Source organism: Dermacentor silvarum, chromosome 3 (genome assembly GCF_013339745.2).
Source record: "Dermacentor silvarum isolate Dsil-2018 chromosome 3, BIME_Dsil_1.4, whole genome shotgun sequence".
Lineage (NCBI taxonomy): Eukaryota > Metazoa > Arthropoda > Arachnida > Ixodida > Ixodidae > Dermacentor > Dermacentor silvarum.
Window position 1 is genome coordinate 108,235,293 of NC_051156.1, and position 11,506 is coordinate 108,246,798.

Consider the following 11,506-nt stretch of genomic DNA (forward strand, 5'->3'; position numbering starts at 1 on the left):
AGTTCCGCGTGTACCGAAGAGAGCGTAACAAAGAAGACCGTGACGAAAAACCGTAGAGCTCGGACTGAAACAAGCCTTACATTCCCGCGAATCCTTTAGATTCTGGAATAAAAATCCGTAATTTATGTGCATTTCCGACATCGTCGTGCTTCTCTTCGAGAGCACCGTTCTGTTTGAAGTCAAGAAAACGCGGTCTCTACGAAGCAAAAAGCCGAATGGCGCAGGAATACAAATATGGCCGCATTAAAACTTAGCGAAAAACTCTCAAAAAGGACTGATTCGGAATTAGAAATGTGGAATGAGTAATTATCTCGTTGCAGTCTGACGGACATTTTTTTGTTTAGCTATAGTCGAGCGACTCTTGCTGGGAATCCTTCGCAAACAAGTTAAATTCTCGACCCGCTACAATGCAGCAGATGAGTTAAGTGTGCAAAAATTGGAAAAAGTCGATTACTTAATGATTACATTCGTATTGTGTGGTACCCGCCGTGGTGGCTTAGCGGCTGTTGTGTTCCGCTGTTAAGCACGAGGTCGCGAGATCACAGCCTGGTCGCAGCGGCCGCATTTCTATAGGGGGCGGGGGGGGGGGGGGGGCGAAATGCAGGATCGCTCGTGTCCCGTGCATATTTAGGGGGCACGTTAAGGATCCCCCGGTGGTCAAAGTAGTGCACCACTACAGCGTGCCTCATAATCAATAATTGTAGTTTTGGCACGCAAAACCCCAGAATTTATTCTGTATTGTGTGGCTTCGGCGCCGTGAATTCCTCACAAGTGTGTGCTACACTGCATCACCGGACTATGCTTACTTGTCGAGCCACGACTACGTACACTTTGGAATTAGCGTGCGTATTAAGATTTCATTTGTCGGTTTTCAAAGCAAGTGACTACTTTTTCGTGTTTTTTTTTTTTATATAATCTTAATGACTTGGATCTGAAGTATTTGACTTTCCATGCTCATGTATTTATTTAACTGGCTCTCTCTCTCTCTCTCCGTCGTGTTTGGAACGTGAAAGACAAGCGGTCTTCTAACGCACGCAGCTGGAAGAGCCGACGGCTCTCGTTATTTTGGTTATCGTGTTTTTCAGCCTTGTTCGGATTGTGTCCGCCGTCACTCAGGTAGGTGCCACCTGACGGATGATGAACACTTCCGTGTGTGAGGACGTATAAAAAGGGCGCATTTTTGTTGTGATACCATGCAACATCCACGAGTCGTTGACTCGTGCTCTTTGATAGTTCTACAGATTCTGCTCCCTGGGTAAGTATATAGATTAAGTGTTTTTTATCTTTCGGAAAATACAGAAACTGATGCTGTAACGAAAAGCACACATCACAAATACATACGGACAAATACAAGTGAATTTCTACTTTAAGGAGCAAGCGTTACTGCGTAGAATTAAGTGAGGGAACATAATAATGTACTGTGTGCATAGCACTAAACACTTGCAGTGCTTAGTGCACAATCATTTAAAGTAGTTACAATGAAAACGCGCGTTACTTTATGTTACGCGCAATGATTTGTGATTATTAGCAGCCGTATGCAACAATAAAATCTGGACAGCTGTAACAAAACAACGGCATTGTAATTGGTTTTCCTTTTCACGTTAGGTGAGTATTCCGGGCGGCGCTACGCGTGCGTTATCACTAGTATCAGCCATTTGTAAGCAGTGGTGGATATAAAATAGAATAAAGGGAATAATTATCACTTTTGATAAGAGACTCATTGACGGGAAGCGGCATCAATACACCAGCGCATCATCAACAGAACAGCAAGTCTCGGCGCCAAAAGCTCGCGATCTGCGCTCGCGCCCGATATAGATGACAGTGCCCCAGTGCTGCTTGCATCTGTCTCTTCTTCTTCACTACACTTCACTTAATCACTACTGTTTTCCTGTCAGAGCCGTCACTTAGTGGCTTTGGTTTTCGCTGTTTGATGCAAACTCACTTCCAGCATGAAAAGTTATGCACATGATCCTATAAACATTTGGCGCACGACTAAACACAAACTTTTTTGCATATATGTGCAGGAAGATGACACATTGCGAGAATCTTAGCGCCTGAATTTTAGCGCTTGAATCTTAGCGCTTAGAATCTTGGCTTTCGCTGTTTGATGCGAACCTGTTGTTTGCAGATTTCTATTTTCACTTCTGGCGTTAAAAGTTGTGCAAATCATTAAACAGCACAGTTCGCACGTTTTTGCATGAATGTGCAGGAGGACGGCACATTGCAAGCATCTTAGCGCGCTTAGTTTATTTCTTACTTTTACTTGTCACAGTTCCTGTCACGAAAGCTTTCAGGCTTTACTGCCTCTATTTATGAAGACTGAAGAACTGCGCTTCCATTTTACATAGTCATTTTTTTATAAATTGAACACTGCGCCATATTCCAGCAGGCAAACTTGTCCGAGTATTGAATTGGATCACTTTCCTTTGCTCGGAGGCAACGTGTTTCAGATTAATTTGTGAAGGGCATTTTCATGAGGCGTCGACGCTACAAAAGCTTGCTGTGCGCATATATGTGCTACATGTGGGGAAATATTTTAATGCTTGCTCTCGTTTTTGTTTCAGATAAGTGAAGGGCTGCCTGTAAAGTGATCATCATGACGACACGTAGACCCAATCAGAGCTTGAAGGCAATGATATTTATAGCGATCCTGTGCTTCTCTTCTGGTAAGGGTAGTTCGAATTGAATTTGAATTGTTGGTATTCATTTTTTATTTATTTTTATTTATGACGTACTGCAGACCAAAATTTGGTCCTTGCAGGACAGGCACTCAATGCAGTAAACAAACGCAGAACAGAAAAAAAAAAACAGAAAGGCAAAGTATCAAGCCCTAATGTTACTAAAATACAAAGCTTTACACTCACACAACATAGGAAACGTACTTCACCTGGGAGTGTGTAGAACACGGAGAAGAACACGAAACAAACGGCACGTGGAACGAATGGGAGGCGCTGCTGTCTAGCCCGGCCCTGGAAGATCAGCTACGACTGATCCAACGAGCTGAGCGGATGGCCCGTGCTAGTGGGGCCTTGGAATAGGGGCACCACCCTGCTGGACAAACTTTGTATTTAACCCCCTACCCCCTCTGTGGACTGGGGTAGGAGCCTGTCCGGTTTCTGATTATAATAAAGTTTTTACTACCACTACTACTACTTCGCTTATATAGTTAGCAAGTTTGTCACAGAAGGGGAGTTCCATTATGATATGTGCGAGGGAAGAAATAAGATATGTAAGTATTTGTCCTGGCAAAATAAGGGGTGAGTGCATTTGGCTGATCGTGATGTGTGCGCATTGTGGACAGAGGAGTTACATATAAAGCGGGGTCTAAGGATATTTCGCCATTAATCAGTGAGTGTAAAAAAATATCCGTGTTTTGAGGAGAGGAATATTGTTTGCGACCATTAGCTGTGTAGAGGAATCGGTGCGTTTAAACTTACAATGTATAAAACGAATAGCCTTTCTCTCATTTTTCTCAATTTCTTTAATGTGAACTTTAGTGTACGGATCGCATGTAATACTAGCATATTCTAGTTTGGGTCTAATAAAAGTAACATAACTATGCAATTTAACCCTGGCAGGTGAATTTCTTAGCTTGTATCTTAAAAACGGAGTTTTCGGATAGCGGAAGAGCAAATATTGTTAACACTATAATGAAGAAATGAAGAGAATGACATCCCGGCGATCATCACGAGGAGAAGGCACGAGATCGGCGTTCGGACACCACCATCTTGCTCTCCCTGCCTACTGTTCCGAGCTACCGCCTGTTTGTTGGACTTGCCCAATAAACCTCTTTACATTTGGTGGATCGTGCTGGGTACGCACATCGCCGGCACCCTGGAACTCCGATCCCGCACGTTGCACTCGACCATGCCAGCTGACGCTACCCAACCGCCGCCACCTCTCCCGGCCGCTGTTTGCTCCGGCCCGGTTCGCCAGCGAGACCCCCCGGTATTTTCGGGTACGGAAGACCAGGACGTCGAGGACTGGCTGTCGTCCTACGAAAAAGTTAGTGAACCCCACAAGTGGGATGACGCTGCTAAGTTGAGTACCGCTAACTTTTACCTGGCTGGCGTGGCGAAACTGTGGTATACGAACCACGAATCTAATTTGAGAACTGGTCCGCTTTCAGGGAGGCAATATCTGCCGTTTTCGGTCGCCCTGCCGTGCGGAAGTTACGCGCCGAACAACGGCTGCGCACACGGGCACAGGAACCTAATGAAACTTTTACCGCCTATATTGAGGACATAATCGATCTCTGCAGGCGCGTCGATGCCTCAATGAGCGAAAGTGCCAAAATACAGCATATTATGAAGGGTGTCGACGACGATGTCTTTCAAATGCTTCTTGCGAAGTCTCCTGGCACTGTGTCTGAAGTGGTAATCCTGTGCCAGAGCTATGACGAATTGAGAAGGCAGCGAGCTCTCACCCGACGTTCCCCTCAGACGTACAACCAACCACTCGCTGCCCAGGACGTCGTGCCTGACCAGTCATACCTTCTCGCACAAATGAAAGACTTTGTGCGTGAGGAGGTGGCCCGTCAGTTGTCTCTCCTGCCGTTTGCTCAGCGTCAGGAGCTCCCACAGCAGCAGCAACTGCAGCAACCAATCCCGTTGGCTCCCGTGCTTCGACACGCCATTCAAGAACAGATTTCCGAGGCCACGCCGGTGCCCATTCAGCAGCACCCTGTCGCCGCGCCTCTTAGTTACGCTGAGGTAGTAAAGCGGCAGCAGCTACAACAGCGCTCACCGTTCCATGGTGTGTCGTATGCTGCAGCCCCGACTCAGCCGTCGGTGACATGGGCTGCTCCCATCACTGCAAATCCCTGGCGAATGCGCGACAAGTGGCCGATCTGTTTTGCATGCGGCGGCCCTGCCGTCGTCGCGCCCCAGGATACTCAGACATCCGTTCACCGAACTACATGGATCGTCCCCGCTCTCGTTATGAAAGTCCGGATCCCCAAACAAGCACGTCTTCACGTGACTATCCGCAACCCACGTCTCGTCGCTCACCTTCACCCCGTCGCCGCTCCTTGTCGCCCATGCGTCGTCGACCAGCCCCTGAAAATGAGGGAAACTAGCCCCCGCAGTTCCAGAAGCAAGAACTGCGCTGTCGAAATGCTCAAGTCCTCGAACTTTGCGTCGAATATTGTCGAAGTTTTTGTTGAAGGCACCCATGCGTATGCTCTTGTCGATACCGGTGCTGCCGTTTCTGTTATAGATGCCAAACTTTGCCGCAAGCTGCGAAAGGTCACTACGCCTCTTGAGATGATGCCCTTACGTACAGCGAATGGAGACCCTGTTCGGCCTATAGCCGCCTGCACTGCTCGACTTATCAATGCTAAAGAACACTATATTGTTGAGTTTGTCGTCCTTTCATCCTTCTCGCACGACATCATACTTGGCTGGGACTTTCTATCGTGTAATCACGCCGTTATTGATTGTGCCAGATCTGCACTTGAGCTCTTCCCCTTTTGTGACCCGCCCTACAACCACATTCATCAAGCCGCACACAAACTAGTCGTAACAGAGGACAGAGAAATTCCGCCGACATCAGCTGTTTTGCTCCCAGTGTTCTGCAACAGCATATGTGATGAAGCTGCATTCTTTGAACCATCACGCCTCCTTCTAAGTCGGAAGCCACTTCTTCTGCCTTATTCGACCCTGCTAATTTCGAATGGAACAAGCGCACTCTGCCTCACAAATCCTCTTCCGTATCCCATCCAACTGCTTAAAGGTGAATCCCTTGGATGCGTGCAACCCATTGATAATATCGGACAGATTTTTTCCGTGCAGCAAGATTCCGCTCGACGCGACTTCGACGCCGTCAGTGCTCTTAACCCTTCTGATGTACCAGCTGCCGACCTATTCAATTTGTCGATCGCAGATGGACTGTTGCCATCTGAACGCTCTGCTCTTCTCCAGCTGCTCTACCAGTTCCGCGAGTCTTTCGATGTTGCCCAACGTGCCCTTGGCCGAACTTCTACCATTGTTCACTACATCGACACCGGCTCCAACTCGCCAGTGCGACAACGTCCGCACCGTGTCTCCACCGCGGAACGTCAAGTTATTACCGACCAGGTTGACGATATGCTTAAACGCGACGTCGTTATTCGCCCTTCACAAAGTCTGTGGGCATACCCTGTGGTTCTCGTTAAAAAAAGATGGCTCGATTCGCTTCTGCGTGGATTACCGGCGCCTAAACAAGGTCACTCGGAAAGACGTGTACCCTTTACCCAGAATTGACGATGCCCTTGATTGCTTACAAGGTGCCGAGTTTTTTTCATCGTTAGATTTGCGTTCCGGGTATTGGCAGGTGCCTTTAGCAGAGGCTGACCGTTCAAAGACAGCCTTCGTCACGCCTGACGGTCTATATGAATTTAATGTCATGCCCTTCGGCCTCTGCAATGCGCCTGCCCCTTTCGAGCGCATGATGGACTGGGTTCTGCGGGGTTTGAAGTGGCACATATGTCTCTGCTACCTCGACGACATTGTTGTCTTTGCTCCAGATTTCGCAACCCATCTCGAACGCCTCAACCATGTGCTGACTTGTCTGAAGAACGCTCAGCTCCAACTCAATCTGAAGAAGTGCCGTTTTGCTGCGCGAAAACTTACAATTCTCGGTCACGTCGTATCAAAGGACGGTGTACTTCCGGACCCGGCTAAACTACGTGCCGTCACCGACTTTCCCAAACCGACGACTATAAAGCAGTTAAGAAGCTTCGTAGGGTTATGCTCCTACTTTCGCCGGTTTGTGCGCAACTTTGCCTCTATAATTGCGCCTTTGACCCAACTTTTAAGCAGCGCCACCAATCTCTCGTCGTGGTCTTCTGACTGTGACCATGCCTTCGCCACCCTCCGCCGTCTCCTGACGTCACTACCTATACTGCGCCACTACGATCCTAAGACCGTAACTGAGGTTCACACAGACGCCAGCGGTGTCGGCCTGGGTGCTGTTCTCGCACAACGAAAGCCTGGGTTCACAGAGTATGTCGTCGCATACGCCAGCAGAACGCTCACCAAGGCTGAGTCAAACTATAGCGTCACCGAGAAAGTATGCTTGGCAATAGTCTGGGCGCTTGTCAAGTTCCGCCCATACTTATATGGCCGCACGTTTGATGTAGTTACGGACCATCATGCATTATGTTGGTTGTCTTCGCTGAAGGATCCGTCAGGTCGAATTGCCCGCTGGGCTCTTCGACTTCAAGAGTTTGATATCCGTGTTATATATCGTTCCGGACGCAAGCATGCCGATGCTGATGCACTGTCGCAGTCACCACTATCCACCGAAACTGCGTCCATATCCGCTATAGACCACCCAATGTCAGCTCTTGACGTCGCCACCGTGTCCTCTGCAGAGCGCCACGATCCATGGATCGCTTCGCTTCTTGACGTTTTATCCGAGGCACCAACCCTTTCGCCCACTCAAACACTGCGACGCCAAGCTTCGCACTTCAGCATTCGTGATGGCCTCTTGTACCGGCGGAACTACTCGCCAGATGGTAGGAAGTGGCTCCTAGTGATCCCCCGAACGCTGCGCTCTACAATCTGCGCGTCCTTTCACTCCGACCCGCAGTGTGCTCACGGCGGTGTCTTCAAGACGTATGAACGTTTAGGCAAAAGATACTACTGGCGCGGAATGTTTCGCTTTGTCCGCAAGTTCATTCGCGGCTGCCACGAGTGTCAGCGACGAAAAAAACCACCGCATCCTGCCGCAGGTTCATTACAGCCCCTTCCGTGCCCAGACGGCCCATTCGACAGCGTTGGAATTGACCTATATGGACCTTTACCTTTGACCACAGCGGGAAACCGACTGGGCTATCGTTGCTGTCGACCACCTTACACGATACGCCGAAACCGCTGCTCTTCCCACGGCGACAGCACAGGACGTCGCCTCCTTCATCCTCAATCGTTTTGTGCTGCGACACGGTCCTCCTCGTGAACTCCTCAGTGACCGTGGGCGCGTATTTCTCTCCGATGTAATTCAAGCACTTCTCCACCAGTGCAATATTGTACATCGGACGTGTACTGCCTACCACCCTCAGACGAACGGTCTGACTGAGCGGTTTAATCGGACATGGGGCGACATGCTTGCGACACATGTCGCATCTGATCAAACAAACTGGGACCTGGTTCTTCCATTTGCGACATACGCGTATGTCGTACATTCCAAGAAAGGGTGTAAGTGAATTTTACACCTATAGGTATTTCTAGTTTTCAACTTGCATTAGCGGGACAGAGGCCAGTGTGTACTCGTATTTTAGCGTGGTTTTCTTATGTGTTATGCGAATACAGACCGTTTTGTCTTTGTTCAAAGACATGCCCCACTCATCACACCATTTTAGGTGTGAAGCACTTTAGAGGCCCGGGCTGTCGGCGTCTGTCGCGTGGTCACGTACAAAAACAAGTGCTCAAAACAGGATGAAAAAGTGTAGAATTGATCAAAATCGGTTCAAAATAAACTAACATGATTCAGGATAATTGAAAAGACAGAAATAGTCGAGCATTAAGCGCATATATTATCAGAAACTCGTTCAAATCGGTTCCGAAACGCCAGACAGGTACTAGCGCAGCGCAAGAGAGGGCGCCACCACCCCACAAGCGCTCGATCGCTCCTCCCTCCAGCGCTACTCCAGCACCGGCGCATCACTGCTTCGCACTTCCCAGGTTTCACGTTAGTGGAACTGCATTAGCGCTGGACTTGAACTACACAAGCGCTGAAGTTGAGCGGAATTGGAGTTACATTAAGTGGGCTATAGTAGACACATTCGAGTTTTTTATTTAACGGCTAGTTGACATACTCAGTGCAGCACTTGCCTGCATATTTGTGATATTTTGTTTAAATATTAGCTTCGTAAGTGACATAGCTTTTTCAAAAAACCGTTAAGACTAGGACATAACGTTCTTGAGCCCTTCTAGTCGCATTAACAGCTTATCTGTAAAAATAATAACTTAAAAGAGACACGATCAGGGAACTTTCTCTATTCATGTACATGAATATGAATATGAACATGAACCTAACCCAGTTTAAACACATAGTTGACAATTTGCGCTCGTGTGTTCCTTGCTGCGTTCTTCATACTGGTTGCCCTGATCGGTCAAAATGCGCATGGAGGGGCACATTATAGCTCCCGGATTCCTCAATTGAAACAGATGCCATTCTGTGAAATTGTATTGCAAATGAGTTCTGAAGACAAAATCATAATCAGAAATTGCCGGTTGGCCTGTACTTACTTTTTCTTTTACACGAGCTTTCTATAGTTCAATTCAATTCAGTTTACTTGGACATACATAGATGGTACAGTATGTCCACGAGGCGTGGCAAAATGAGGCAACAATGCCTCCTGACAGGGCCTTCACCTCGGGATCACACATCGTGACAGCAGATCGGCATGGCAGAACACTGCACTACATTGAAAAATCAAGGCAATCAGTGAAAATTCAACAATACATACTGTTTTACATATGACAAATTATCCTATGATTTGACGTTATACATTGATTACATCATTCTAATTCACAGAAACAATGGTGTAGAAAATCATTCAAATTGCACTTGTTCAAGACAAAAGAAAAGTACAATTCTAAACAAAAGAAGCAGGAGAAGAAAGCATCAATTTCATTCTTTTCTTAAATTGATAACGGGTTTTGCAATCCTGTATGCAGTTGATCATTAAAGGATATGTGCTACAGAGTTTAACTATTTGGTTGTCTATGATCTGAGTGCCATAATTTGCGCGTGACTCCGACCAAATCATAGATACAGTGCGAAAGTTATGGGTAAGGTTCCTGTTTAAGTACTTAGTGGAGAAGGGATGTAAAATCATGCTTAATGTTATGAAAAATAAGTACAGCCAATGAGAAATCGTAAAGTTGATATTACGACAGTATCTCAACTGCGTCGTACAGGGATTCTTTGGCAATAGGTGCGGAACGGAATACCGTCTTCAACGCCCTGAAGACACGTACACAAAATGACCAAGTTAGCTAAAACGACGTTTATTACAACAAATTAATCGCTTTCATGTTTGTATGTTCTGTAAACTTAAATTAACTCAGTTTGGTCATGCACCGAAGACATTCCACGAAATAAGACGCAGTCATCTGCAAAAGGCCTAATATGTGTACCACTAGTGACAACGGTGACAATATCATAAATACACAGTAGAACCAGCAATGACACCGGATGTAACGGGGAGGCAGCCAGAGTTGTTACCATCAATTGAAACAAACTGCACGCGATCAGAAAGATAATCTGCTATCCATGTAACTAGAATATCAGGTAAATTAATATTTCTGAGCTTTCGAATAAGTTTGCAATGTGCTACTGGTTCGAACGCTTTACTAAAATCTAGAACTAGGGAGTCAATTTGACAGTTAATATCCAAACTTCTGCAAATGTAGGAATTACCGTTAACAGTTGTGTCGTGGAATAACCTTTTCTAAAACCATATTGGCAATTTTTTGAATACGAAATTTTCTTCTAAATATTCTGTTATACGGTTGGCGATGATATGTTTAACTAATTTGCAGCATGAAGTTAATGATATAGGGCGGTGATTTCCTAACGACAAGCGATTACCTTTTTTTTTTCAAAACTGGCAGAACTCGAGCTGTCTTCCAGTCAATGGGCAAGAAGCTTAGAAGAGCATAGCAAGAAATCTACCGATAATTTCAGCATAGCGCCTGGAAGATCGTCCGGACCACACGATTGTTTCATTTTCAAGTTTAAAGGTGATACCACGATATGAAACGAAGTGCACTTCATGCTCATCAAAAGCAGCATGATCAGTCATGCTATCTACGTTCTCATGGGAAAACATGGTGTGAAAGTATTTATTGAAAGGTTCAGCGATTTCATTCGTGTTTGTGATAGTAGTTTCGTCGATCACTATCTCATTGACTGGCCTTGTACTGTCACTAAAAAAGCCCCAACTTTTCTTTTTCTTTTTTATGCACTTTTCATAAAGCTAGGCAATACCGTTATGAAGTAGAAATCGTTCGAGCTTTTAACTGCGGATGCCAACTTGTTCTGTATGATACTTATTACCTGTGGCTGAGCGCGCTTCTTTTCATTTCGTTTTATTTTGCGTTTTAGTTGTAAGATGTTACGCGTTATCCACGGTGTTTGTTTGCTCACTTTCTTTGTTTTTGTTAGGCAAGAATGTATCTATACAGTACCGACACATTCTAAGATACTTTGCCTCGAGGGTGAATACATCGTTATCACAATCACTGAAGGCAGAAAGGCCCGTTTCCTTGTACTCTATTATATTTGCATCATCAGCTTTAGAGTAGCCTTTGAGCTGTGTGTTGTGCTTTTAGTGACGTCAGGCTAGAACATAGGCCGACGGACAGTTACAAGATTGTGATCTGACAGGACGTTCATCAACCGAGACAAGGTAGTCTGAAAAGTAACGATTAACGAACAACAGATCCAGCACTGTGCTCGAAGAACCTTGTGCACGAGTAGGTTCATTCACCATTTGAATTAGATCGTGTTTCAGAAT

General features: G+C 46.2%; 1 long non-coding RNA gene across 1 annotated transcript; it reads left to right on the top strand.

Annotated features, from left to right (window-relative positions):
• Positions 1 to 1,160: 1,160 nt before the first annotated feature.
• LOC125943933 (uncharacterized) lies at positions 1,161 to 11,142 on the top strand. Its single transcript, XR_007465998.1, has 3 exons — positions 1,161 to 1,255; positions 2,565 to 2,666; positions 10,602 to 11,142. It is a non-coding gene; the product is annotated as an uncharacterized LOC125943933 (long non-coding RNA).
• Positions 11,143 to 11,506: the final 364 nt, after the last annotated feature.